We start from the raw sequence: 27,655 nt of genomic DNA, 5'->3' as shown, positions 1-27,655 counted from the left end.
TCCACCTCCCTCTTCCTATCTTATACTCTACTCCACACTTCGTTTTCCTCTTGCCTCACCCCTCTTGTGTAACACTTTACCTGTTCCCCAGCATCCCTCTGGTGTTCTACATACAGTGACTCGCACCCATTCCTCACCGACACTTCTGACCTTGCTACCTGATGAGAACCCTTAAGACTTCATTTTCCTTCCCCTTAACTCTTTCCCACGGGTTGTGTAGTAAAGTGTACTGAACTTGCACGTTGTCCCCTACATTTTACATAGTGTACTCAAGTTTCAAACTTTCTTCCTCTGCCATCTATGGGCCAAGCACATATAACTTCTTGACACCAATGAATTCCCTAAGATTCCTACATACAAATGTCCTGCCCAGCATGCTAAAACAGTCTTTTTTATAGGTTATCATAGAAGAGACCAACAGCTGACAATGTAAACAAATTATAGCAACATGGCTGCAACACAGAGTAGAATGAAGATGTCATTCGTGATGAATTGGATCAGTATGTAGACGAATGCAGTGATAGCGAGTTTGAAATTTGTAGTGAGAATAGTGAACGTGATGTGGAAGCAATTGGCGCAGAAGATGAACCCGAAGGAACTCAAAATACATTGGATGGCTGTGTTCTCCCCAGAAATGTTTGTCAATCGGGTGGTAGAAACGAGTAACAGGGCAAGGAATACTATGTAAATATGAATATGACAAGAGTTAAATTTATTCCCCTCAGGACATTAATAATAATTTCAGAGAGGTAAACATTAAATGCAAAATTGAACTATTTTAGTGTTATCACGAGCGCGATATACCAGTATTCTTCTAGTGTTCTGCTGCTCATTCATAATCATGTAACACTGGGGCTTACCACTTGGTTGCTGTGGAGCGCCATACAGGTTTGTGACATTCGGCGGAGTTGAGCGCTCGCAAGAGATTCCACGCTAATCCAGACACCGCTCATGCAATTATGTTGACAATAATGAAAATTTATAATTTAAATAAACATTTTACGGCATTTACATTGACTAAAATATGAACTTGCGAGTTCAAGAACGTCCGACTCCAGGACAACACTTTTTCAGGAGAGAGGAAAAACTGAAATACTTGAACATGGTTACAGGAATAACAAAATATGTATTCAAATGATGAAGTAGGGACTTCTCAACATATCTATTACAGTAGATTGTACTGTTCACTTGTCACTTTGCTGAAAATATTGTAAATATTGAGTGGAGTTGGGTCGTTCTTGAAATATATGGGGTAAAAAAAAAATTAAAATGTAAAAATAAACCAACTTGTTCATATTTATTTCAAATTACTGTTTACAATAATTGAAGTTATGTCAGTCGTAATTACTGTGAGAAGGTGTGTCTGTATTTTCTTTTAAGTTATGGATAAAGGTAACTGTGTCTGGTGCTAAGTAAACACAAAGTTTCTGTTAGTCATTTAGTTTTTCTGACTTAATAAGGTATTAGCTCATCATAACCTTTAACAGATTGAGAGGAGGGTTCTGAGTTAACATTGTTTTTGAGCAAAAGGAAACCTGTATGTTTGTGCAACGGAAGATATGCCTTTTTGAAAATTCTTAATTCCCATGGAGGGAATTAGATATTTTTCACCAATAGAGCATGCCAAAAACATAGCAGACATAAGGATTTTCATGCGTTTGCTCTATTAACCAGCATTTCGTCTTGGGTCTAACACTAGACTCATCAGAGTGGGATGACCGGGCGAGTTGGCCGTGTACAAATTCTGTAACACACCTGACACATCCCACTCTGATGAGTCTAGTGTCAGACCTAAGACTAAACGCTGGTTAATAGAGCAAACGCCTGAAAAGCCTTACATCTGATATGTTTCTGACAGTCTGCCTTTACCGACACGCATTTCATACTTGTGAAACTGTTGAGATGTGAATGTTTTGTACTCACTCACCTTAAACTTCTCATTATTTTTGGTTACAGAGGTTTTAAAGGATCTTTGTAAGTGATCTGTTAAATTTAGTATCATGTCCCCTTTCACCCTGACAACCTCAAGCTTTGTTTAAACAAGTTTCATCCAACCTTCATACATCTCCATTCTTTCTATCTTTCCATAAATGGCAAATTTCCAGCCACATGGAAGGAAGCTGTGACCCATTGGTGGTACCTTGTATGCAATACTGGTGAATTTATCTGTGAATACCAGCGAGAACAAGAATCTTATTGTGTAATTCTGATTTTGACCCTGCAACCGTATGAAGAAAAGCTTTTGTATTTTCACATCTTTGCTCAAGTAATTTAGTAACTAGTGAAACCAGCATGATAAAACTTCATTTAAAACCCCTGTATGCCTCTGTTTCAGGCAACATATACATCACAGTTTTTATTGTTTTACAACTCTATATGCAAAAATTATGTAATCACAACTGCCAAGAACGTCGCCTACTTCCAAATGGGGAAAGGAATATTCTGTTGAAAGTCAAAATTCTATATTGGCACAAGTCTGTGATTCTTGCTCAGCTTTCGTAAGTTCTTTGAACATGTATTTGCTCTACATTTATGGACTCTTAAATCTGTAGCCAGCTTCTCCTTAATGGTCAAATTTTTCTCATGGTCAATTTTGATTTGAGAAGGGCCCATGTGCCAATGTTTTTGGCACTCCAAAACTGTAAATAAAGTGAATACGAAAGTAATCAATATAAAATGCATAAGTAACCTCACACTTAAGTTTATGTACATCACCGCCAGATTTCAGAAAGAAAAGCATCTGGATAATGTTCTTTGGTGAATATGGTATATATTTTTAAAACACTCAGGTCACTTAACAAAATACTGTGTTTACTATGGTTTCTTTTGTAGTGAGCAACAATATAAGAAAATAGTCTAGTAGGTCTATCAACCTCCTGGATGATTTCCTCTGCCTTCTGTCGAAGGCAAGTGTTGTGAGTACCCAACTATCGCGGAGTGACACACCTGCAGCACAATGGTCACACAGACAACGTATCCTTCGCAGAAATATGTTTCCCCCACAGTATTTACACACACTTGGCCTGACGCTCTAGCTCCTTCTTTAATATTTTTATCCTAGTTACTTTCGTTTTTTCTGTTTTTGCCTCAAATTTTAGAAGAATCTTCATTACCACTCATTTCAGCACCACCAGCAGACTCTACTTTGTCACATATGTAAACAACGTAACACCAGAGACATCTGACGGGAAAAGTGTTCAAATATTTCAAAACTGATCCAACTAGTACATTAGGAAGTTCTTGAAATATACAAAAAATTTGTGATGCTATACAAGCACTTTGCGCTTCGAGTTGAGGGGTTTTCTCCATCTACAAACATGTCTCCGAAGTTCAGCTATCTATACATAGGCCTAAAATAAAGTGAATTTCATTAAAAAGTGGAGTTGGGATGTTCTTGAACTCACAAGTCCATTACTTTTGTTTTGGACATTTTTATTTTCAACTCTTACTCCTTACCCCAGACTTCTCTGTCAATACCATTCAGCAATTTATACAGATCTACTGTAGTCTCAGATAAAATAACAATATCATTGGCAAATCTCAAGGTTTTGATTTCCTCACTTTGGATTGTGATTCCCTTTCCAAATTCATCTTTGCTTTGCTCTACTGCCTGTAAAGGAGGGGACAAACTGCAGGCCTGCCTCACTCCCTTCTGGATTGCTGCTTCTTTTTCAAAGCCCTTGATTATAATGACTGCAGAATGATTTTTAAACAGATTGTAGATAATTCTTCGTTCTCGGCATCTGATCCCGATCACCGTCAGAATTTCAAATAGCCTGGTCCAATCAACATAATCAAATGCCTTTTCTAGATCTACAAATGCAAAGTACATGGGCTGCTCCTTAATTTGATCTACGATCAGACGTAGTCAGGATTGCTTCACTTGTTCCTACATTTCTTCGTAAGTCAAATTCATCTTCTCCCAACTCAGTTTCAACTTGTCCCTCTATCTATATATATAAAATAACTGACTGACTGATTCATCATCGCCGAGCCAAAACTACTGGACATAAAAAAATGAAATTTTGGGGATATATTCACATTAAGATGTAGGTGCTCGCTAAGAGAGGATTTTTGGATATTCCGTCGCTAAAGGGGTGAAAAGGGGGGTGAAATTTTAAAATGAGTGTATCTATATCTCAAAACTTGATAAGTTTACAGATGTAAAAAATTGGAATTTAGAATCTTCTTTAAAAATAAGGAAACACATATTTTTTTGTTTTCAGAAAATCCCAATAGGACAGGTGAAAAAGGGTGAAGAAGGGGTTCAATGCCTTTAATCAGGATACTGGTACTTATATCTCAGAAACTGAAGATATTACAGACTTGAAAATTGGTACTTTTGATCTCTTTTAAAAATAAGAAACACGTATTTTTTTGTTTCTGGAAAATCCAATTAATGGGAGGGTGAAAAGAGGGGGTGAATTTTTAAAATTAGTGCATCTGTATCTCAAAACGTTTAAAGTTTACAGATGTAAAAATTGGTATTTAGAATCTCCTTTAAAAATAAAGAAACACGTATTTTTTTGTTTTTGGAAAACCAATTAATGGGGGTGAAGAGGGAGTGAATTTTTAAAATGAGTGTATCTATATCTCAAAACTTTTAAAGTTTATAGATGGATGCATAAATGGTTGATAAACAGAAAAAGTTGTTACACCAACTACATCCCAGCCTGACACCAATAGTAATTGCTCGGCAGAAGGGGAACTATTCTGTCATCCTAAGCCTAAAGTATGTTTTGCAAGAGTACTGAATGCTTGGCAAGAGAGCAGTTTCCTAAATTACACCGTCTCAATTGTTAAATGAAAGCCTACTGTTTATACCTTAGGTATTGATACTAATTGCACTTCTTTGATAACAATGACAAAAAATGAAATTCAACACCAAGAGGACATCAATTTAGAGGAATGAAATTTAGGATAAGAAATTGATTGGGTCTAGTGAGAGTGGAAGCTATAAAATAAAATATTTATTGCAGCTAATAGCCAAAAGAATGAATGATACAGACAGGGTAAAAAGCGAATATAGAATACTTTATAAGTGCTATCAGTCTAGTCGTTACAACAGAAGGACGTCAAGGATTCAAGTCTATGCGAGCGTCGCATGATACCTTTCATAATATTCGCCGCAACATTCGCATACACATTCTGCGTCTAGTTGGTGGAACTTCAACCTGCACAGCTTATGATGGAAGCCATGTACGGCGAAGCATGTGACCGTATGTCTTAGTTTGTAGTTTCCCCGTTTCCAATCGTTGCAGGTCATTGCGTCAGTGATGTAAAAATCCCACCAAATGTGTCTCTCCTTTGCTTGCAGGTTCTCCACGAGTTGACATATGCTGGTGTAGACTGTAGCGGCAGGTGGAGGTGGAACTCTTCCACGTAATATAATTCACGTGTTAGTTCGTAAACTAGCCTTGATTGCATGCATTTTGAGACACACAGAACCTTCTTCAAGAAAGTTGCCTTTAGTTTTTCTAGCTTTTCCAGGTGTTTCAGCTTGAGGTGCATCCAGATATTCTCTAACCCCTATGTTACGACAGGTGTAACCTTGAGATGAAAAAGTTCCAAGGCTGCTTTGACGGAGAGTTTTCTCAGCTGTCTGATATTTATAGCCCTTGTAGCTGTGACGATCCCGTCGTTGACGTGGAGCGTAAAAACGTTGCCAGTTGTCTGGAGTGTCACGCCCAACTACTAGAAGTTAGAGACGCCCTCCAAGGGTTTTCTGTGTGTGTGAAAAACTGCTGGTTTACCTCGTTTTCGGAAAGTCATTGACACAGTCTTATCTTCGTTTAGGGTGAGTTTGTTTTCTTCCACCCATTCCAGCAGCAGATCAAATGCAGATTGCAGCTCGAGGACAGCACGATATCATCAGCGTACATACATAGAATTGTACTTCCTTCAAGACTACCTGGGTGATATCTGCCATCGCGATGAATAGTAGTGGGCTTAGAGGGTCCCCTTGCAATACACCGGTTGTTTGTTCTATTGGACTGATGTTGTGATTCCATCGCTTATCTCTATGTAATTTGAGGCCAGGATGTTCGCTACAAGCCGTTTTGTACAGCTGTTTCTCCTCATTTGTTTTCCTAACCTCTATGATGATTTTCCTGTTCAGCGCGTGGAAAGACTATAGTCTATAAATATGGCATGTAATTTTCCTTTTGGGACTGTCGGGGCTGTCTTGATATCACTTAGAAGGAATTGGATGGCCTGTGTTGCATCTTCCTTTTCTGAAGCCAAATTGTTCCTCAGGGAGCTTGGGGTCGATTTCTCTGTTCAGGCATTGATATAAGAGTTTTTTTAGAATTTTGAATAACGCACATTCTAGGGAGATGCCTTGATAGGAGTTTGGGTCCTCTGTGCTTCCCTTTATACAACAGTTTTACTGTGGACCTTCTCCAGCTATTAGGATTATTTCCTAGCCTGAGACATTCATTCAGGAGGGAAGTTATTGCTTCCTTTAACACTGGAAGAGCAATTTTAAGGTGCTCATTACATATATTGTCTGGGCTACAAGCTTTATTATTTTTTGAGCAGAGGATAGTGGCCTCTACTTCTTCAATTGGGAATATCTCCATGTCAAATTCCCCCTCGATCTCTGGGGTATCCGTTGGTCGAGTATCCTTGAATTGCAGTACAATGAAAAGGTGTGTCACCCATGTCTCCATAGGGATGCTTGTGCAGTATCTTGGTTGCCTTGGGTTCAATGCTTTGTATGGGCACTGATCCGCTGCCACTATCAGCCTCTGCTCCTCTTGCTCCTGATACCGTTCCTTTGTTTCTTTTATGAGGGTCTTGTATGTCTTCCTACGATTAGAATGTTCCCTTAGATGATAGTCAGTTGGAACTTTGAGAGATGTGTGTAGGGCATCGAATGTGGTCCTATTGAGTCTGTAACAGATCCTCAAGATTTTGGATTGACGTCCCTTTTGACTAAAACCCTCATAAATATAAACTACTACCAACGGAAAATCCGATCGTCAAAATAAGACTAGTCCGACGAAACTACCTAATTCAACATCTTACGGTTCAAGACTAATAATTTACAGTAACAAGCCTCAAAATTAAAACCTGAAGCTGAATTCCAACATATCTAAGATTTTAATCTTCAGACACCAATAAGTTTTAACAATAATTACGACTCAAATTTTAACATAGGTGAAATCACAATTGGTTTTTAATAAACTAGAACCTTGAGAAATCAATTTTAGCCAAACTTTGAACATTTGAAGATACTGTGTTTTGGACGTCAATATCTTTAGAAATAATGTTATTCCAGTTTTAGTATAATCATTTATATTGTTAATCTTTTAATATGTTTATAAATTCCTATGTTTATATATTATTTAATTTTAGAATTATAAAGAAGCACAAATTTCAAAGAAAATCAAATATGACAGGTCTTAACCTTGAGATGATTATACAGGCTGAGGATGCTTGATATTCAAGCAAAACATGTCCCTATAAAATAGTGTTGTAGCATTGTGATCTAACAACATAAAACCATTTGTATTGAAAAGGTGGAATAAAAAATCACAATTCTGTAAGCATATTAAGTGGTATGTTCCGAGCTGTCAGTGGAGAGATGGCGTGGGAGGACATCAGTAGACGAGTAAGTTTGGATGGTGTCTTTAAAAGTAGGAAAGATCACAATATGAAGATAAATTTGGAATTCGAGAGGACAAATTGGGGCAAATATCATTTATAGGAAGGGGAGTTAGGGATTGGAATAACTTACCAAGGGAAATGTTCAATAATTTTCTTATTTCTTTCGCATCATTTAAGAAAAGGCTAGGAAAACAACAGATAGGGAATCTGCCACCTGGGCGACTGCCCTAAATGCAGATCAGTAGTGAATGATTGATGAAATTTCTATCTTCTGGTACTCGTTTCTGCAGTCGGGGAACATTTCTTGGAATTGAGTATGTTGCACTCCCCCATACTCACTCCCACGCATTCCCTGTGTAGCCGTCGATCACATGGGCCATCGCACTTTACGGCCTGGGACTCCTGCCCAATATCTTTGCTGCACTTCGGGCACTGGTGTATTCCCTCTCCTGTTTGTTCGTTGCCGGTAGTATTGATATTTCGCTGTAGTGGCATTTTGTTTTGTTAGAGAATGCTTTTTTTTTTGCGTTTGGGACAAGAGATTGGTGGCGGCTTATGCGATTCCAGTAAATGTCTTTCCGCACTTATTACAACTGTAGATTTTCTCTCCTGTGTGAATCAATTTGTGCGTTGGCGCAAGTTGGTCGGCGTGTAATGTTTGTGGTAACATGTTTAGGTGGGTTTGTTCTTTAAGTTTGTATTTTGTGGAGTATTGTAGATTGGTTCACTTAACCTCACTAATGCATGTCGAGATGAGTGGTGAATTTACTGCACGGACGCTGACAAATTACCTTCACTATTAACACCATAATGCCCACAGCAATGACATCCTTCCTTGTCCGCTCTGTTACTTATTTGATTGACATTCACAGCTCTTTAACCCATTCCAGTCTGGGCCTTAATATCCTTAACAAACGTTCTGGACTGGGCATTTTTAAGGATATTTAAAACATATCTCTGTACCTGTAGGAGATATTTGCACGATTCTTTTTTCTTTGTGCTTATTTGAGCATCTTGTTTTAAAAAACACTTTGTATTATGTCAACTATCACTTGAGATTTAAAAATTGTTTAGATATTATACCATGTTTTGCGAATGGAAAAAAGGTCTGACGGATAACTAAGCAAGTACAGTTTTCTGAAATACTGTTATATTTATCCTATTTTGCTAATAAAATATGCAAAATGCAATAACAAAACAACAATAATGAGTACAATATAAAAACAATAATGTTTCAATAATAATAGTAATAATTACAATAATGAAAATGGGAGCTCTTACAAAATTTTATTTTAATTGATAAATTTTGTCAAAAGTTACTCAAATGTAAAAATATTGTTCCATTTCCCACAAAAGACTTCCGAGAAAGAGAAAATACAGTCTTCTAAACAGACAACTTTACTAATATGCAGACAATCTTACGTATACACACAAATTTGAAATACGCAGGAACAGGCTCTAGGCCGTAAAACAAACTCCAATCATAATGAAATGTAAGAAATTGTTTTGAATTCATATGTCAATAATATGTTCATTTGCGCATAAACTTATAATACATCATAAAATATCAAAAATATCACTTTCGTCAAGCCCGTGTTTGATATAGATGTTGATTCCTATAGGGTATCTGAAATATTTGTTCCGAAAGAGTAAATGTATAATACCAATATAAATGGTCCGTTATTGGACATTATAATTTTTTTTTTAATTGGTATTATAAATTTACTCACTCAGGACAAATATTTCAGATTCCCTATGGGAATCAACATCTATATCATCTGATGGCCAAGCAGGCATCAATTTTTGATAATGAGACAAAGTCTCTCATAGTGCATTGGCACTGCCGGTGGCTACAATTAGCCTATGCAGTGGCCTCCATGGTATGCACTAGCCAGCGTCTTGGTAGGTGTGCTAGGTACCAACTGATGAGCCCAGCCTAGCACACGAGGGCGAAACGCTGGCAACCAGGAATGAGTTAGCTGGAAAATTTATAATGTCCAATAACGGACCATTTATATTGGTATTAAGCACATGTTTGCCGCGAGAAGCCATGTCTTAGAGCTCACTGAGTGACATCATCTACTGATGCAAATGGTTCCAAATTCTCGGGGCTAGCTATGTAATAAAACTGCATTGAACAGCTGACAGCTTAGCCGTCTTTGCAAAAGCAGAGCGCTGCACTTCGCCCTCAATTTCCGTGTTGTCGTCTTTCGAGGAATAACCAATTTTACTCTCATCGGACACAAAACAATTACTATCACTACCATAAATATCAATTTCATTGTCAGACTCCTCATTAGTCAAAATATTACTTATATCTTCCGGAACAAGCTCGCATCCTCGATTTGATCCCGTCATTACCACGTGTATTTGTTAACTACCAGAGTGTGTTAGTTTCTACGTAAACCACAGATGAGAGAAAAGAAAAATTATGTGTGTTGTCAAGGAATAGCCATGCAATGCACTCACAGGCAAAAACAATAGAAAACAGTTCCCGGGTGTCGTAATTTGTAGCTCAATCGCGTGAGAAGTCAGGTTATGTAACTACGGATACTGTGACAGAACTTCACCACAGAACATACGAGATGTGATAAAACAAGGAATAAAGTTCTCTGAAAATGCCAAACTTTGTTCTAGAAACCCGCCAGTACGATGTCAGTAAATTTCAAACATTCAACATGAAACGTGAATAGGCGGCGGTACTGTTCAGGCGCAAACCTCGAGAACATAAATAGACGGCAGTACTCCTGTGGGCCAAGCTTAACACTGCCGTAAATAGACGGCAGTACTGCCCTTTGGGTTCAGAGGCAAGTGAAGTTCATTTCAAGGGATGTCTCATGTCTGATTTGATTGACATTCTACACATACATCATCATTCCTTTAAGGCTTTCATGGGTCCAATGAACGTCAGTTTTACATTGAGCTTCATTACTCAGTCGTCACACAAGTCTGAGGTACTTACACGTGTGCTTATCCCACTATCCCAAGTAAGCGAAACCTGTGATTAGAACTCCACGGCCTTACAGAACCTCCGGAACTTCCAGACTTTCTAGAATGCCCATTGAGGGAATGGTACGTGGTTCTCTGGCGCGTAAGCTGTTTTCTGACCCAGATGGGATGCGGGCCAACAAAAGTGCAAGAGGATTTTGTGCATAACAAAATCCAACTGTATTGAGTTGATATAAACTTGCTTTTGTTTAATAAATCAACAGTTTACATGTAGCAGTTAGGGACTCGTTTCGGAGACAGCCCCACACAGGGAGTGGCACCCCTGCCTATGCAAGTCCAGGAACACACTGAACCAGTGTGTAACATCTGGTAAGGGTCCCTTGCCAGGGTTACGGTGAAGACCTGAAGAGCAACTACGGTGAGGAAGATGGACTTTGGTACGGCGTTAATTGGTGGAGGAGGCATTCCAGTGCTCAGGATTAATGGAGTAAATGTTATCTGAACCATGTCAGGGGAAGATATGAAACTCACCCTGAGTGTCTTAACCCATAGCGAGTGGCTCAGTGGCAGCGTTTGATCTCCAGGTTAGGGACGGCTGTGAACTTAACTCCTCTAAGGCTAACAACCTCAGATGCATCTCACTGATGTCTAGGCATTGGCCCCAAGCCGAATCATTTGACTAAGCAAGATAGAAATATCGAGTATTGGCACTACCCCAATTTTTAAGTAATCCAGCATTGTCAAGAACGTCAGCGTTCTCCTGGAGAGCTCGCACCAGCAAAGAGATTAAAGAGCAAGGGAGTAGCTCACTTTGCAACATTCAATGTCAATTCACTCCACAAAGTTGGAAAATTGAAACATCTGATACATTGTCCAAAAAAATTTCATGATAACAGCATTACAGGAGACTAGGTTCACAGACGAGTCAGCTCTTTAATCAGAACGGTATAAGCTCCATGCGTACAGCAATGTGCTGATGCAGGTGAAAATTACGAGAACAACTTAGGGGCACCTTCATCAACAGCTGATCATAAGAAGCTGGAATATGTGTGATGTTTACATACATTTTATCGTTTTACAATGGCCATTTATCACTGAATCCCTTTCTATGTTTTTGTCCAAACCCATTATTAGAACCTAAGACCACATTCCCTGTGTGTTGATCCGGTCATGTTTGTGATGTATATAGCCGCCGTGATAGACCACACTTGCGTGAAGAGTAGAACCTTGTGTCCCTGTACATTCTCTATCCCAAGTTTTGTTTTGTTTTTGACACAGTATATGATACCTATGTATTTTTTTTTTTTTCAGCTAATTTCTTATTCCCCCCCCCCCCTACAATTAATGAACCATCCTTCATAGTTTTGGCTTTACTCAATAAAACAACTAATGGCTGGGTATAACTCGAAAGCAGAACCCAATAAATAAAGGAGAATAAGTAGAAGAATCATTTTACAATGCTGTCTTCAGATGATAATTTTTTAATGTCATAACATTCGGGCAGAACTTGCAAATAGGTTAACAATTAGAAACAAATTATTATAGCAATGTCATATTTGCAAAGTAAGCTGCAGTACTGCCATAGTCTTAATTATAGCCAGGGAAATAATACCGTACTGTACTACAGACCGAAGTGTGAAATTTTATAGTATTCTGTTACAACCTAACAAAATGGATTTGGAAAGGCAGTAGACAAATATAATTAAACAAACACGCCTCCATTACACAATATCAATAGCTCACGGATATACCGTATTTCACATCCGTAAATTCATGTCCTTGTCCCGAGGTGGTGTATTTCTTTTCAAGCACACTCCTAATGGAAATGAACTGCATGCACAGTTTTAACCGCACCCCAGTTTTTGGCAGTATCAGGATTGAAGCCCGGGCCCCCCAAGGAAGGCAGCTAGTAGCGCCAACTGTTATATTACAGGGGTGGACTTTATCATATAATAAATACAGACACACAATATAAATAATCACTTATTGGCAACTAAGTGATTCTGAACTTTTCTTCTCATGCACAATCTTTTATAATATACATGCGGTTTCAATATCAAGGAATTTCAATAAGTCCATCATCAAGCCTGAGCCTTTTTATCAGATAAAGTTCTTCTATTCTCTTCCCCCTGTTGTAGTACTCTTTCCCTACATTTCAGATGCGAGGTCGAGACCATTCACACAATCGATCAGTATGCGAGGTGACATGTTCTGAGCAAAATGTATAAATAGCTGAAATATGGTTACATTTCATGGAAACAACTATTCGTCCTCAAGAAATGATGACTGCTACCACAGCCTTCCTTAGAAAACATGGTTATGTTAAAAATTTTAATTTAAAATGAATCGCCTCCCTAGCAGCATTAACATATGCTAACATGATATTGTATTAGAAATAGACTAAGGATATATATCTGAAAACAGCATTGTTGAATGTGTATATGAACACTAATCTCATTATCACCACTACTAATACTAATAAATTGCTATGTTGCCTCTATAGTGATATGGTAGGATATCTACGGAACCAATGTTTCTTTCTGATCAGATTTTCAGTTATTGCTCTGTTGCTATTTCCTGCGAACTGTTTTACTTGCAAAATTTCTTACATGACCACTTTCTGCAAGTGTGGCAAATTGTTGCATAAAACACTCTGAAATCCCAAGGCTGAACTACCTTATTTATTATTTAATTTAAGCAGATATGTGCGCAATGAAATGCATTAACTTGCAATGTTCGTCACTCGCAGCGCAGAGGTGCATTTCTCCCATCAGCGCAGTGTATCTATATGATTTTGAAGGGAAAACGAGACAATAGAGTGATGACAGAGTGATAAGCTAACATAATATACTGTACCATTCTACTCGTAGTCAATCTAGGAAAGGGCACGAAGTTCGGAGTGTCTGAAGAAGTACTGGGGGGACCACAAAGCCCGAACAATCCCTTCAAAGAGACCTGAAGGATGGACTAACTAAAGTGATCCTATGCTGTCATAAAGGAAGAAGAGTGATGAAAAACATACCTCACCTGGGAACGGGTTTCATAGTAAATAAACTAATCCTAGGAGCAATTTATTTCACTTCCCAAAATGGCAGATTTTCCACCCTTTCTATCAAAGGAGCAAATAAGCTCTACACGTTAGACAATACACATGCACCCATGAATGAGAGCAACAAAACAGACCCAGAAAAAATGAAGGACCTCAGGGAATATTTGCAGGAAACAATACTTGCAGTACCAACTAACAATGTGATCATACTCCTTGGGCATTTTAATGCACAACTGGAAAAAGGATGAATCTAAATGGAGAGCTACTGATAGAATCTGGTCATGAAATTGAGAGCCTGCAGACACGTCTCAAGAAAACAGAAAACGTGGACAGCTCCCAACCCCAGCCTGAGAGAGTTCCAGACTAATCATGTAGCAATCTCTAAACATGCAGAAAAGGAGATCCAAAATATAAAAGTCCTGAGGGGTGCAAACTTACACTCAGATAATTTTCTCTCCACGATCAAAGTTAAGATCATACCAAGATCCCAAAACAGCAGGAACACTGTTCAAACGACTACTAAGTTTGACACTAAAAAACTGAGAACACACATAGATTTCACAATAAAATTCAAGAAAAGGCAGTATCTGGGATGGGAACAATTAAAACAGGCTGTGATTGACTGTGCAAAAAACACTGTTCCTCTAGAGAGAGGTACAGTGACTATGTACAGTGTAGCCAAGTCCACTCCAGCCGTCATGTTTCAGCCAAGTATTCAATCGGCTGATAGATGAAGGAGAGTGATATTATTGTTTCAATAAAGAATAGACTGGTTCAAAGTTTTAAGTACTTATTTTACTAATGCTGTGTGTATATAGGAATATCAGTATTACTTGTTATATTCAGAGTCTGACTACCTGATGCAAGACATCAAAATTTAGCTTTATGCGTGGTATAGGCCTACAAGTCACAATTATTGAAGAAGTTAGAAATTCTGTGTAGGTAGCTAGGGCTATAATAACATTTATATTATAATACATGTAGCATAAAATAGTATAGTCATTGTCTTGAATGATGTATGTGATGACTGTAAAGTTAGCTTACATTTAAATTTAAAAAATTAACATTACCATACCCGCAAACTTTACAAAACAAAAATTAGGAGATTCTGATGTGAAAATCAGGAGAAATCAAGAGGTACAATAGGTCAAAACTGCTTATTCTGCACGAATTGCACAATACAGTACTATGATATATTTAAAACACTTATGGTCTCAAAGCCCGACTGTTGCTATATGAGGCTACAAGGCAAATAAACATTCCCTCACAGGAAGTATGTGAGCGAGATGATCGGTCTCTGATAACCAAATGCATAGATTAATATATTGCATCAAGTGCCCGCACGATTATGCAAAGCGCAATGCAATTTGTATCAAATAACTAGCTGATGTACCCGTGCTTCACTACGGAATACTCAGAAAGACTGTCCTTATAATTTTTCCAACTGAAGTCAACATAGGTCATTACAATGACATAAGTATGAATGTTACTATTAAAAGCAACGCTGCCATATGAAATATTCGATAAAATGAAAAAAAGCACATTTTCTCACTTTTAATGAAAAGTACTATGGTTCACAATTAAAATATCAAGGAAGGTTCAACCTTTTCAATACAAAACGTGTTGCATAAGATGTTCACAACATAATATTTATTAAATAGTTAGAACCGGTTTCGAGGCTCATTGCGTCATCATCAGCTACAAAAATCACAATGTCATAAAAATTGCATTAATAACTCTTGCATGGCTGAATACAAATGGTAGACTGCTTTTTCTTAAAAGCTAGAAGAACTTGAGTAAAATATGATGATGTGATGTGACACATAAAAGCATAGTAGTTTGATGGGTAAGTATTGTGCATAAAATTGAACTGGTGCTTTGAACATAAAAGTCTGAATATGATGATAAAACGATGTGGTAAAAACAAAGTAGTAAAATAGTCCACTCTTCTGATGTTCAATTCAGGCACAAAAGTCCAGGTCCGATGTTATATAGCAATACCAACAAAAAGATTTTGTCGAGGCCGGGACACCTGATGTTGGGCGATTGAATAAGGTTGATCTTCGAATTAGTCTCAGCTCAACAGGGTGGTGAGTCTTAAAAGAAAGGAAAGAAAAACTAAGTTAGTGAAATGGAAGTCTAAATGGAGTCGCGGCCAAGGATGATAGGATATGAGACTCACCTTGTTTAGCGTGCTGAGTGTGTGTAAGAAGAGTTGTGGACAAGTGAGATGGGTGTGACTGAGTAGCGAAGTTAGAGTGAGAGGGGTGGAAGGAGGGGGGGGAGGGGAAGTGGAGAGGAAAGGGGGTAGGGAGGCAGGTCAGGAGGGCGGAGTGGCAGTGGTGTGGGCCGTAAAAGAGTACTGTGGAGAGCGTGAAAGATCGATTTTCCTCCTGTGGTTTTTATACCTCCAAAGACTTCTATTAGGAAGTCGAAAAGAATGTTGGATTTTTCTGAGATTTCGTTAAGCTTTAAGTTAGGGTTAAAAAATTGGTCTAGGTGAATAAAACAGTTCTCCGTAACGTCGAGTAAAGGGCCTTTATTTATGTTTTTGAGAATTTCTAGGTCTTGTTCTATGGTAGTAAAATTATGCTTTAAGTCATGTATATGTTGGCCTATTGCGGAAAATCTATTATATCTGATGGCATTAACGTGTTCTAAGTATCTAACTTTGAAGCTGCGCCTGGTCTGTCCGATGTATGAGGAAAAACAGTTTTTGCATTGAAAACGGTAAACACCTGACATTGCGTAAATGTCAGACCTGTTAACTGATTTGGAATTGTGAACTATATCTATGTTTCTATTGCTGGTTCTGTAAGAAATTTTAATATTATGCTTCTTGAAAATTTTTGTTACACTGTGTATGTTTTCGTTAAAGGTGAAGGTGGCGAATAGGGCAGGGTTATGTCTTTCTTTGGTTAATGTTGTCTTTAGTCTATGTTTACATTTGTTAATGATGCGTTCTATGAATGAGATGTTATAACCGTTGAATTTAGCAATGGCACGAATGGTGTTCAATTCCTTCTTTAGGTTTTCCTTGGATAACTGTATTTTTAGTGCACGGTCTACCATACTATAGTAAGTGGCGCATTTATGTGCGTGTGGATGTATAGAGTCGTTTCTGATAGTAGTCGCTGTCTGGGTTGGTTTTCTGTAGATATTGTATTCTAAAGAAGAAGGATGTCGTTTAATTGTAAGGTCTAAAAAACTGATCGAGTAATTGGACTCTGATTCTAATGTGAATTTTATATTAGAATCAATCTTGTTTAAGTTATTAAGAGTGGTAGCTGCATTAACCGTTCTGTCATCTAGAATAACCAGAGTATCATCAACATATCTAGACCAGAAGTGTATATTTGAAAAAGTGTTATTGGTATCTATGTAAATTTCAGCCAAAATTCCTGAGGCCGGCGACCCCATAGCCAGTCCATCTTGTCGGTAAATGCATTTGTCAAATGCGAAATAGTTGTTATGTATTACGAGTTTTAGGACCTGCATAAAGTCTTGGATCTCCAGTTTACTTAGCCCACTATATGTTTTTAGGTTTTTTTGTATTATGGGAAGGAGTTTTTTGGTGTTGATACTGGGATACATATTATTAATATCGAATGAGTGAAGGGTGTGAAATGGTAGTATTTCAAATTTATTCAATTTTTCGATTAGTTCGATGGTGTTTTTTACGGATTTTTTCGACTGAAATTTATAGTTTTTACTAAGAAATTTTTGTATGAATTGGGCCAATTTATATAATGGGCTAGGTCTATAGTTGATGATGGGGCGTATGGGGACGCCGGTCTTATGGATTTTGGGGAGAGCTTTTCTTGTTCTGTAAAAAGGAATGATGTATTTTTTAAAGTTTGTTTTATAAGACGTTGGATTTGCTGTGTCGGATCTTTTTTGACTAAAGAGAAAGAACCAGTATTGAAAAAACTTTTTGTTTTTTCGATATAATCATTTTTATCCATGATGACCGTTGTATTGCCCTTATCAGCTTTTGTGATGATAAGGTTATGAACTTTAATTTTTTCCGCGAGTTTTGTAATGTGTTCTCGTTCTGCGAAGGTTTTTTTACGTGAACTAATATTTGTGGGAGTTGTTCTGTTTCATGGGCCTAAGAATAAAGATCGCAAAACTGGGCAAGTACATTCGTTTCTTAAAACAATGTCTATTATACAATTTAACTCCGAACTTTCTTAAAAATAACTCGAAAAAATACAACGAAAATCTCCTCAACACTCGAAAACCCAAGCCAAGGTAAATAAAATCTGGCTTAAGAATGAAGTAAGATTTTTATACAAGAATTTTTTTTTTAATAACAAATTATATGAGACGCACCTTGAGACAGCATATTTACTTTCTAAAGCTCAATGGAATATATTCCAAAATAAAATTGCGGACAAATTGTTCTATATACTTGAACAAAAACGAGCAACACATGAGAAGAAACTTAACAACCTTAAAAATAATGCAAGGCTTAATAGTCCAACTACAACATTTCCTAACTAATCGAGTACCCGTAACCTAGAGTCTTTAATAGAACATTTCCATCCCCCAGTAGCTAACTTAACAGAAATAACACTTTCAGACAAGGAAAAAGAGATCCTCGAAAAAAGACCAAAACACAATTGGCCTAATCCAAATAAAGTTAACATCGCTACCACACTAGTCATAGAATCCGAAACAGCCATAAATAAAATACCTTCAGACGCACAAGATGAGGTTAGATTCGATGTCAAACGACCTTTAAAAAAAATCAATAACCTAAAAAACAGAACAACTCCCACGAATATTAGTTCACATAAAAAAACCTTCGCAGAACGAGAACACATTACAAAACTCGCAGAAAAAATTAAAGTTCATAACCTTATCATCACAAAAGCTGATAAGGGCAATACAACGGTCATCATGGATAAAAATGATTATATCGAAAAAACAAAAAGTTTTTCAATACTGGTTCTTTCTCTTTAGTCAAAAAAGATCCGACACAGCAAATCCAACATCTTCTAAAACAAACTTTAAAAAATACATCATTCCTTTTTACAGAACAAGAAAAAACGAGATTAATTAATATGAATCCCGGCCTGCCTACCGCTAAAGCTCTCCCCAAAATCCATAAGACCGGCATCCCCATACGCCCCATCATCAACTATAGACCTAGCCCATTATATAAATTGGCCCAATTCATACAAAAATTTCTTAGTAAAAACTATAAATTTCAGTCGAAAAAATCCGTAAAAAACACCATCGAACTAATCGAAAAACTGAATAAATTTGAAATACTACCATTTCACACCCTTCACTCATTCGATATTAATAATATGTATCCCAGTATCAACACCAAAAAACTCCTTCCCATAATACAAAAAAAACCTAAAAAACATATAGTGGGCTAAGTAAACTGGAGATCCAAGACTTTATGCAGGTCCTAAAACTCGTAATACATAACAACTATTTCGCATTTGACAAATGCATTTACCGACAAGATGGATTGGCTATGGGGTCGCCGGCCTCAGGAATTTTGACTGAAATTTGCATAGATACCAATAACACTTTTTCAAATATACACTTCTGGTCTAGATATGTTGATGATACTCTGGTTATTCTAGATGACAGAACGGTTAATGCAGCTACCACTCTTAATAACTTAAACAAGATTGATTCTAATATAAAATTCACATTAGAATCAGAGTCCAATTACTCGATCAATTTTTTAGACCTTACAATTAAACGACATCCTTCTTCTTTAGAATACAATATCTACAGAAAACCAACCCAAACAGCGACTACTATCAGAAACGACTCTATACATCCACACGCACATAAATGCGCCACTTACTATAGTATGGTAGACCGTGCACTAAAAATACTGTTATCCAAGGAAAACCTAAAGAAGGAATTGAACACCATTCGTGCCATTGCTAAATTCAACGGTTATAACATCTCATTCATAGAACGCATCATTAACAAATGTAAACATAGACTAAAGACAACATTAACCAAAGAAAGACATAACCCTGCCCTATTCGCCACCTTCACCTTTAACGAAAACATACACAGTGTAACAAAAATTTTCAAGAAGCATAATATTAAAATTTCTTACAGAACCAGCAATAGAAACATAGATATAGTTCACAATTCCAAATCAGTTAACAGGTCTGACATTTACGCAATGTCAGGCGTTTACCGTTTTCAATGCAAAAACTGTTTTTCCTCATACATCGGACAGACCGGGCGCAGCTTCAAAGTTAGATACTTAGAACACGTTAATGCCATCAGATATAATAGATTTTCCGCAATAGGCCAACATATACATGACTTAAAGCATAATTTTACTACCATAGAACAAGACCTAGAAATTCTCAAAAACATAAATAAAGGCCCTTTACTCGACGTTACGGAGAACTGTTTTATTCACCTAGACCAATTTTTTAACCCTAACTTAAAGCTTAACGAAATCTCAGAAAAATCCAACATTCTTTTCGACTTCCTAATAGAAGTCTTTGGAGGTATAAAAACCACAGGAGGAAAATCGATCTTTCACGCTCTCCACAGTACTCTTTTACGGCCCACACCACTGCCACTCCGCCCTCCTGACCCGCCTCCCTACCCCCTTTCCTCTCCACTTCCCCTCCCCCCCCTTCCACCCCTCTCACTCTAACTTCGCTACTCAGTCACACCCATCTCACTTGTCCACAACTCTTCTTACACACACTCAGCACACTAAACAAGGTGAGTCTCATATCCTATCATCCTTGGCCGCGACTCCATTTAGACTTCCATTTCACTAACTTAGTTTTTCTTTCCTTTCTTTTAAGACTCACCACCCTGTTGAGCTGAGACTAATTCGAAGATCAACCTTATTCAATCGCCCAACATCAGGTGTCCCGGCCTCGACAAAATCTTTTTGTTGGTATTGCTATATAACATCGGACCTGGACTTTTGTGCCTGAATTGAACATCAGAAGAGTGGACTATTTTACTACTTTGTTTTTACCACATCGTTTTATCATCATATTCAGACTTTTATGTTCAAAGCACCAGTTCAATTTTATGCACAATACTTACCCATCAAACTACTATGCTTTTATGTGTCACATCACATCATCATATTTTACTCAAGTTCTTCTAGCTTTTAAGAAAAAGCAGTCTACCATTTGTATTCAGCCATGCAAGAGTTATTAATGCAATTTTTATGACATTGTGATTTTTGTAGCTGATGATGACGCAATGAGCCTCGAAACCAGTTCTAACTATTTAATAAATATTATGTTGTATTGAAAAGGTTGAACCTTCCTTGATATTTTAATTGTGAATCTCAGTTCAATATGGGAAAATGAAGTTTTTAACTTATAATGAAGTACTATGGTGTCGATCTAACAGTTCAAAGCTCCAGAGCTAGAATGACCGGGCTGCAGACAGCCGCGAACACTCCTCTGTCATTATTCCATTCAAGTGTGCACACTGCTCATTCCAATCACTGCCTCAGAGCGGGGATCGAATAGATGGAATACTATGAGGATCCAGTGTGCTATGCACCAGTAGTATCAGAAAATTTATGAACCAGAGGAATGGCATGCTAAAGATGAGAGATTTTAACTCCCCAGCTACCTCCCGAAAATATTCAGCCAGGCTGTTATACTCAATACACAGCCGTAATCCCATCTATCGGAGATAAATGGCAGCAGAATACACAAAGCACATCACAATGAACAATGGTCAATGTAATGTTATGTTGATCAATTTTATGAGTTTTCTATATTGCAGGCCTTCACATTTAGTTTTCTTCCGACCCTGCGATATTAGAGCATCTAATGTAAAGCGAGTCCTCCTTTCTGTCATGACTCCCTCTTGTTTATTGTTATCGTTCCTTCGAGACTTTTTCTCATTCTTATAATCAATCATCTTCACAATTATTTGTAGCGTAGACTGTAGTTCCTTATTCCCCAACTTTACATACATATTTTCATTAAATTCTGTTCACCCATTTTCTCGCATTTCGGCGCTGATATGGACTTAGCAACAAAAATCCAAATTAATGAATATCTCTTATAGCCAGTACGGTAAAAATGTATAAGACAAATGATAGTAAATTTAATAATACATAACATTAGTTATGTAGTATTTATCGATAGAGCCAATAACAACAAATATTTGAGAATTAAATTTTAGGCCTTCCCCTAAACTACCATTGTACTCCGTGTGAACAAAACTATTTATGGTCTAGATTGTAGAGACTTATTCCCCGACTTTATATACCATTTTTATTAAATTCTCTTCAGCTGTTTTCTGGTGATTCACGTACATGCAAACAGAAATTACGGAAAATTGAAGCTTGCAACTTCCCTTGTTACTGTGGTCACGACCGGTACAGAAATATCATTTTTAAATTCTGAGCAATGTACAGACAAAACTCTTATTTTATTTAAATTGAGATAAATTAAAATTAGTTAGAATTGTCTCAAATGGCTCCTAAAATCTCCAGAATAGTCGTTATCATTGAAATTCTGTAACTATATTATTACTAAAAAAAGACTCCACATCGAGCGATTAGTCTCCAGAATCGACTATACTGATGTTAACGAACACGAACACAGCACGCGAGAACGGGAGATTGACAATCGATATACGTGTCGCGATATACAGGTTTCAATAAACATCGCACATTCACGCACATTTCTCGCATTTATAAACGTTGATATTTCGTTTGTAAGCGGCCAATGAGCGAAGGACTTCTGGCCACTGGCGTAAAAAGCTGAAATGGCGGAATTTGAAAACAAATGTTTGAAGTTCACCAAAAAATAAGCTAAAATCGGGAGAAATAACAGAATAATCAGGAGGCGGGATAAACTGTTGAAAATATGGAGTCTCCCGCCTAAATCGGGAAAGTTGGCAAGTATGCATTAGGCCTACCATATTCTAGGTTACATGGTTTTTACATATCAAAATATACAATGCAGTATCATCAAACTATACACAGAAATGTACTTTTTCAAGCAAGTTGCTTTACGCCGCACCGACACAGACAGGTCTTATGGTGACGATGGGACAGGAAGGAGCTAGGAGTGGGAAGGAAGCGGCCGTGGCCTAAATTATGTACAGTCCCAGCATTTGCTTGGTGTGAAAATGGGGAAAAAAGGGAAAGCCATCTTCAGGGCTGCCGACATTGGAGTTCGAACCCACTATTTCCCGAATACTGGATACTGACCGCAATTAAGCGACTGCAGCTATCGAGCTTGGTAAATGTACTTTTTAATAAATGACTTGCCAGAATGTATATAATCTTAACACACGCAGAAGATAGAAAATAATATGTTTAGTTAACCGATGGGTAGACAAAATTGTATTACCTAGCTCAATATTTATATTATCATTGTTATAAGCTAACATAATATACCATACCATTCTACTCGTAGTCGCTCGGTGAAAAAAAGAAAAAAAGCAGTTAATCCTGGTCCCGGAGTACTTGTATTCAGGACTAATTTACTGACCACCCACAGTTCGATCTCCGTGATGTGCAACTAATTCTGTGCCCCGGTTTGGTTAGTACTGGTAGATATGCGCTGTATTTTAAACATTTTATTTGCTAGGCCTACTATTGGTTTCACTAATATATTGTCATTATTGTTATCATTACCTTCCTCTTTTTCTACCGTTCTTTCCATAGCTGTGCAGTTGTGTGTGAGAACTGCGTCACACATGTGGATTTGGTCCTGTTTAATGGTAGGATGCCCTTCCTGATGCCAATCCTACATGGAGGGGGGTACTCACTATTGCTTGTTTCTGTGGTGATTTGTAGGGTGGTATGTTGTCTGAATATGAAGAGGGAAGTTTTGGGACAAACACAAACACCCAGTCCCCAAGCCCAAGCTATTAAAAATACCCCACCTGGTCGGGAATCGAACCCGGGACACTCTGAACCGAAGGGCAGTACGCTGACCATTCAGCAACAGAGTCGGACCATTATTGTTATCATTATAACGTATGGGAAAACTCAACTTGATGCAAGGCGGCACTTATAACCACGGCCTTTAAGAGATGAATAGCCATAAAATTTGAATTCGAGAATATATCAATCATGATATCTCATGGTGAAAATGAATGAGACATAAATGATCGGAAGTGAACCTTCCTGTAACTTTTGTTATGCCGGTTTTAGATAAAACATATTTTCGGGGATAGCTGGAAATTTGTGAAAAATTACATAATTATGAAAATGTTTGTTCTTCCTTACACGGTAAAATCGCACGAAACATAAAAGATCAAAAATTATATTCTAAACAAATTTCATTATGTACAGGTTTTCGATATGGCGAATATTAATGGAGAAATCTGACATCTACTGCCTTGGTCTCCATGAAATTACTAACCCGTGTTGTTATTTTTTACCATTATAATGCACGAGATACCTTGACTCGTTGCTGGGAGCGTCTTCTGATGTGCTACTTTCAGGGCTGAAAACAACCAATTGTCCTATTTCATTTTAAAACCCTTTCCAGATTGTTTCTGCATCCATAAGCATAACAGCATGGTGTAATTTCCTACAAAACTCAAACCTCAGAAATATGTAAATTAATGCACATTTTGAAACTAATAACACTAAATAATAATTTGTGTTTAATAAAAACATATTTCCGGTCGTATCAAGGTTAAAACAGATAGCCCATGCTTCGCTGAAATTGCATAAAGCGTGATCTTACCCTGTGCCGAATACATACATTTAAATCAGCTGACATAGCTGGCTAAAACATAGCGGAGCCAATCAGAATGAAGCACTCCTTGGCCACACTGTACATACAGAGTCACTGTAGAGCAAAGGAGGAAACATGCCAGGTGGTCATCTGAAGGTAATGAGGCAAGTAAAGTACACCGGAAGGCATGGGTGAACTGGTGTTCACGGAAAACACCGGAAAACCAGATGTAGTTCTGGGAAACAAGGAACAGAACTGCTAAGATCACCAGGAATCTCAGGAGAGAATATGAGAAAGAACACTTGATCCAGATCAAACAGGACTCTCAGAAAAATAACACCTGGGAGTTATACAAAACCTTCAGGTGTCCCTTGAGTAGATATGATCCACGGAGTCTGAACTTCAGAAACCAAGAAGGAAATGTAATTCGCAATGATATGGAGAACAGTCAGATCCTAGCAAACCAAGAAATTTGACTAGTCACAAAGAACCAAATCCGGACTCGGAACCTCCAACTGTGGAAGAAATCAGGAGCATCATCAAGACCTTGAAGAGTAATAAAGCACCTGGAGAAGACGGGATTATTGTGGACCTTTGGAAATATGCCAATGATAGAGTGATCGTTGAACCGACAAGAATCCTGAGCAAGATTTGGGAAGAGAAGCTGCCAGATGGATGTACAACCACATTAATACACCCACTTCACAAAGGAGACAAGACAGATGTTAATAATTACAGGACAATATCGCTACTACCAGGGACATGTAAGATCTTTTTAAGACACCGCTACATAGAGCAAAAAAACCATTGGAGCCACAAACTGGCGAGTATCAAGGAGGTTTCAGAAAGGGCAGGTCATGTGCGAAACAGATCCTGAACCTAAAACTGATCACTGCATACCAGAAAGAGAGAAACAAGAAATTCGTGCTCACATTTCTGGACTTCAAAAAAGCCTACAATTCCAGAGAAAGAAAAACAATAATTCATTTCCTAGAAGAAATGGGTCTCAATAGGAAAAAGAGAGAACTCCTTAGACAGTGACTGGCACAACATCCAAAGTCAAGTTCAGAGGGATGCTATCAGAATCTTTAGGGATTCAAACAGGGGTCAGCCTGGGAGATGGACTATCTCCCCTTCTATTCAATTGTCTTCTTGACAAAGTGATTAGAGTGTGGCACTGCAAAATGTAAGGAATAGGCAGTATGCGAATGGGATGCAAGAACAAAGGAACTGGACTGGTGGACGACATTTTAGATCTGTCAGAGTCAATAGAGACGGCACAGTACCAAAATGCCACACTCCAGGAAGAAGCAAGTAAGGCAGGCCTACAGATCTCCTACGAGAAGACACCGTACATGAGCAACATCAAAACAGCACCCAGATGGATGACAGTTGAGAAAGAAAGGATTGAGAAAGTGGAGTAATTCAAATACCTAGGGGAGTGGATAGACAATGCGTCAGAAAGAGAGACACTATTATCAAGAAGCAACAAGATGAACTTGGCATATACACCAACTAAGAACACTTACAACAACAAGAATATCCGTATCAATGCATAACTTACACATTACCGGACAGTGATCTGCCCGGTGGCTTTATGTGCAGCTGAATGTTTGAACCTGATTTTAAAAAAGATTGGTCAAGAAGTTGGAACTAGAGGAAAGAAAGATTCTGCAGAAGATACTGGGACCCCAAAGAACAGAGGATACATATCTCAGATACCATCTGGAAAATGAGAGCCATATTCTTCGGACATATCTACTGAATGAACCCGGGAAGACTGACCAATCAGATAAGATTTTTTGAAATCAGGAAAACTACGGTGCCCTGATACCAGGAGGTGAAGGACCTGGAAGAAATGGGAATACAAGGAATGGAAATCAGCAACAGGGATGCTTACAAGTTGAGGATCAAGGCCACAAAGTGGTTTCAAGAAAAAGATCCCGTACCCAAGCGTCATGGGCAGAAGAAAGGCAGAGACTACAGAGTGAAAGGATGAAGGAGTACTGGACTAGGATTAAAGCCCAGAAACAGATGAAGTTGAATTGGAATTAACGTGGTCCATAGTCGACCAAAACTGAAGAAGAAGAAATCAGCAGTTACAAAAAGAACATGAACTTAATTTGGAGTTTAAATCTTTCACTCTCTGTACCCAATTTAACCACTTGACGTACTTTGACGGATCTCTCCGTCCTGGCTCTCGACTGCACTCTGGTACAAAGACGGATCTCTCCGTCCGCGCGTAGTGTTTATTTCCGGATCCACTCCAAGCCGGTTTCCTTTGTGAAAGGATTTGATATTAGTAAGGTAACCTCTTGACAGATGGAATCACTGTTTTATTCCATTGATGTATTCGATAAACACGCCTGTGCAGTTATTCCGCGGAAAGAATAACCAGTATCTTAGCAACCTCATCGTAAGCAAAAGCATGGCTGTCTCCATGTTGAGTGACGAAGCGATTATATCGGAATTTTTAGAAGAGAATGACATAGATATAGAAATAAGCGACGAATAATTTAGTGGATATGGAAAGTAGTGAAAGTACTTCATGTGATAGAAATTTTAGCGCTGGTAGGAATGAATAAAGTGCTGTTTTGCCGTCAAATATGTCACTGAATTTTAGGCCTACAACTGATGCCGCAGCAGCGGCTTCTAATCATGTTTTACGCGATAGGGAATGGAAGTGGGAGCGCGTAAGTAATACTCCAGAGCATCATTCATGCATCGCAACTGGTGAAATAGTGTTTGCCAAAGGCACCTAGGACAATGCCCGAACGAACTACAAGTTGTGAACGAATTTCTAACGGCAGACTTTTCAGGAACATCTAACCAATGAGGTAAATGCTTATGCAAGTAAATATCTTGTATCGGCTGCCGAGGATATAAATAGGGTAATGTCATCTGGAAAGGAACACTGGTTTCCTGTATCTGTGGATGAAATGAAGGCCTGATTACCTTGAAGTGGTAATGTATGATGGAAAAAAGACGTTCAGACCCAATCTTGTTGTTGACTACAACTGTGGAAAGGGTGGTGTTGATTCCCATGACCAGGGACTCACATCATTCCCCTTGATGAGGAAGTATGTAAAAGGATACAACAAATATACTTCTACATGCTAGACATGACTCTTCTGAATTCCAACATCATTCATCCCCTCCTCAACCCTGAAAAGAAGCAAGTAGGCTTTACCACCTTCCGGATCAATTTGGCCGAACAGCAGTTGGCAAGTGTGACCTTGCCTGACTATCCAAAATAAGGCACCCAAGCCCTGGAGATACAAGACTGAGACTTCAAGAGAAGCACTGGGGACACTTTCCGACCAAAATACCCCCAACAACGAAGAAGGTTATCCCATCA

At 38.1% G+C, this 27,655-nt stretch overlaps 1 protein-coding gene across 1 annotated transcript in view; it reads right to left on the bottom strand.

The window, feature by feature from the left end:
• Positions 1-27,655, bottom strand: part of HUWE1 (HECT, UBA and WWE domain containing E3 ubiquitin protein ligase 1) — a 1,366,532-nt gene that overhangs the window by 1,311,420 nt on the left and 27,457 nt on the right. The gene's annotated exons all lie outside the window — the stretch shown is intronic.

This window comes from Anabrus simplex, chromosome 2 (assembly GCF_040414725.1).
Source record: "Anabrus simplex isolate iqAnaSimp1 chromosome 2, ASM4041472v1, whole genome shotgun sequence".
Lineage (NCBI taxonomy): Eukaryota > Metazoa > Arthropoda > Insecta > Orthoptera > Tettigoniidae > Anabrus > Anabrus simplex.
The sequence above is the reverse complement of the archived record's forward strand: the minus strand, read 5'-3'. Positions and strand labels throughout refer to the sequence as shown.